This window comes from Myotis davidii, unplaced genomic scaffold (assembly GCF_000327345.1).
Source record: "Myotis davidii unplaced genomic scaffold, ASM32734v1 scaffold107, whole genome shotgun sequence".
Taxonomy (NCBI): Eukaryota; Metazoa; Chordata; class Mammalia; order Chiroptera; family Vespertilionidae; genus Myotis; species Myotis davidii.
In genome coordinates this window covers 3,641,795-3,645,164 of record NW_006383012.1, presented here as the reverse complement: position 1 = coordinate 3,645,164, position 3,370 = coordinate 3,641,795, and the positions used below count along the sequence as shown (strand labels likewise).

General features: G+C 45.5%; 1 protein-coding gene across 1 annotated transcript in view; it reads left to right on the top strand.

Annotated features, from left to right (window-relative positions):
• Positions 1-1,869: 1,869 nt before the first annotated feature.
• Positions 1,870-3,370, top strand: part of GPAM (glycerol-3-phosphate acyltransferase, mitochondrial) — an 80,281-nt gene continuing 78,780 nt past the window's right edge. Inside the window, exon 1 of the mRNA XM_015557959.1 lies at positions 1,870-2,093. The gene's annotated coding sequence lies outside the window, so the exon portion shown is untranslated. The remainder of the gene's footprint in view (positions 2,094-3,370) is intronic.

Here is a 3,370-nt window from a genome sequence, read left to right as displayed (position 1 = left end):
GATATTTCTGTTACTCACCTAGCACCATGCATAGTTTTTACAATATTATTGACTATATTCTCCAGGCTGTGCATTACATCTCCAATAAATTCTGTGCCTTTAGATGAGATATTTAATCCTTCTGAGCCTTACATACAATTTTTAAAAATACAGACAATAACAACTATTTGTTGCCCTCATTGCCATTTTCTCCATAAATTATAATCAGCTCTTTTTTTTTTTTACTTCTTTCTTCTTTTCTCTCCTTGAACTATGGGTCTTAGAAACTAAGGCTAAGTATGTAAGATAAGAATAAAAACCTTTTTTTGGAATTGAAGAGCTGCAGTGGTAAGAACACAGGACTTAATTCTGGCTTCAGTTCTTGGCTGGGTGACATTTGTCAAGTTATTCAAACTTTCTTATTCCTTATGATCTCATCTTTAAAATGGCCATAAAAGGAATACCTCCCTTAGGCTTAGGGTGGTGAAAGGATTACATGAGGAGGAATTTTTGACAGGGCTTCATGCATCGTGAAAACCTGCAAACCCCATACTTGCTACTGCTATGATATTCTAACTCCTGGCTGGAGGGGAGCCCTTCAAAGGCTAGTTCTCTCACCTGCTTTGTTTCCTTCTTGTTTTCCTGTGCTGGGGTCATGAATTTGCATATAAAAGGGAGTGGACATTTGTACACAGATGGTCATAGTAGCATTATTTATAACAAAAATAAAAATGGAAATGATCCAAAATTCCATCAATGGATAGATGGATGGATAAACCAATTGTGGTATATTCATACAATGGAAGATTATTGAGCAATACAAAGGAATAAAGTGAACCTTGAAGACAGTGTGCTAAGTGAAAGAAGCAAGTCACGAAGGCCACATAGTACATGATTCCATTTGCATGACCTGTCAGAGCAGGCAAAGCCACAGAAGACACAAAGCAGATTGGTGGTTGCCTTGAGTTGGCAGAGGTGGGGGATGGCGAGGAATGGGGAATGACTGCTAGTGAGAACGGTTTTCTTTTGGGGGTGATGAAATGTCCTAAAATTGATTCTGTTGATGGCTCTTATTCACATAATGAAAAGATTCTCCATTAAGTTCCTTTAAATCTTGACCTCTAACACATCCAGACCATGCAAGCATTTGTTTACATCTCCTCAGGGCCTGTAAGAACCTCACAGGGACCTGCCAGAGTTTTTTTTAATCCTTGTAGCAACTTAGGAGGAAGGGGCTAAGTGGCATGTTCGAAGTCACAGGACTAGAAACATAGGGCCATTATTATTGACTTGTATAGCTCCCAACATCCATCCTTTTTGTGATACTTCTGGCAGCATTAGAAGGGGAGGGCGGCTGTCAGGATGAAGAATGCAGTGAAGTTCAAAGTCACTGCCAATTAAGGACCCGTAGGAAATGTGTGTTAAGTATCTTCAACATGTGAGAGCAAGTCACTACAGCCTCCACAACCTCTTCAGGGTTACAGTCAATGAGCTGCACCTCAGGTGTCAAATGTGCTCACCCCCTGGTGACCCAGCCCTGCTCAGCCACACTCAGGCCTGGCTCCCAGGCAGCAGCCAGAACTCTGGGCAATGCAGAAGCCTCCAGGTTAGGAGCTGGGTGCCCCTGGGCCAGGCACCTCCACTGAGAATGAGATTCCTGAGCTCAGAGCTTCTCTCTTTTGATAGACAATCCCCACCAGGCACAGCCAAGAAGACAGCACCCGTAGCATCATTAAATTGTAACAAGCCCTGAAACTCACTCCAGAAGCCCGGGTCTGTTTGTCCTAGCAGTTGGAAGGAAGCAAGTGATTGGCTGGCAGAGCTCGGCCTTGGAGGCCTTATCTCTGGCTGGTTATTATTTGATTAAAGAGGCTTCCTCCTGCTGGGGTGTTTCAAAACTCTGCTGGGAGAGTTTGCTGCTGCCTAGGGAATTTTTCTGAGGTTACTGCCGAGCACCCAAAGTCCTTCAGCCTCTGGCCATACAAACAGGCACCCGGCGGGGCCTTTGATTCACTCCCACACAGGCTGGGGCTTTCTTCTCCAGCGTTTCCATCAGCTCTGCTAAGCAACTGGTTGGAAATAATTCTTCAGACACCACAGAGGCAAGGATACAGGTACTAAAATTTGTGTGTGTGTGTGTGTGGGGGGTGCGGTATGGGGAGAGTTTCTTAGGATGTCCTGACATTAGAAATGGAGGTAGTGTGGTGGGGGAGGCTGGGGCAGCAAAGTGAAAAGCAGGAGAGGCAGAGAATGTGGAGGAAGGAAGTGGAAGAAAAGAGAACTCAAAATCTTGAAATTCTTTGGAAAGACTAAGCCAAGACATGAGTTATTTGCAGCTGGAAAGAGGCAAGAGCTTGGATCATGGAGCAACATTCACATCTGCGTGCTTTTGCTCCCTGATGGCTGGTCTCTTGGCCTCCTTGTCATCCTTCCCTCGGGCTCAGAACCCCAAAGTCTTCAGAGGGTTTTGGAGCCTTTATGAGAAATCCAATTGCTTTAGCTTGAAACATCATCGAGCCTGATTTGCAAACGGGACATGGCTTTCAAAGGCTCTGCTTGGTGGCACCAAGCCTTGTGATGCTGGCTGCAGAGAAGAAAAGAGTGGGGCTGGGCACCATTGGTGAGGCCCTGTTTCCCACTTTGGGATCTGTGTTTGGTGTGCATTGTCTGTTCTCTGTCTGTCCTCAACCCCATCATACTGCCAACTCAGTGGTGGTGTCCGAGTTTGGGTTGGGATGCTGTATGTCAAAGGACTTCCTTACCACAGATGAAAGCTGCCACCCAGAATGAAGGTAAAAGATGAAAGGATGACATATTTGTCTTCTTTGGTTGTTAGGTTTGGCTGGAGGTGGCTGAGGAAGGAAGGGTATGATATAAAAACAAGGAAAATAGTTTTGTTTCAACATTAAATGGAAAAGAATGCTTTTATGGTAAACTAGAGGCCTGGTGCACCCGTGGGGATTCGTGCACCAGGCTGGTGGGGTCCCTCAGCCTGGCCTGTGGGGAACAGGCCAAAACCATCAGTCAGACATCCCCCTAAGGGTCCTGGAGTGCTAGAGTGCACTCTGCAAAGTTGCTGTTGCTCGGCAGCTCCTGCATTGAGTGTCTGCCCCTTGGTGGTCAGTGTGCATCATAGCTTATGGACGGCTGGTCGCTTAGGTATATATATATATATCCCTAAAATGGATTTCTCCCTATGCATTTTAGATGAAGAAATAACCATGCCAACTGTATTTCCTTTCTCTAGTCTTGGTGGTTGTTTTAATTCCCTGTGTTTATATCCATGATGCCTTAATCCTCCAGTACTTGTGTCCAGTGGTACCTGCTTCACTAACTGGGTGGGATGCTACCGAGGCCTTGTCCCACACAGCTTCTGCACGGGATGGAGGAT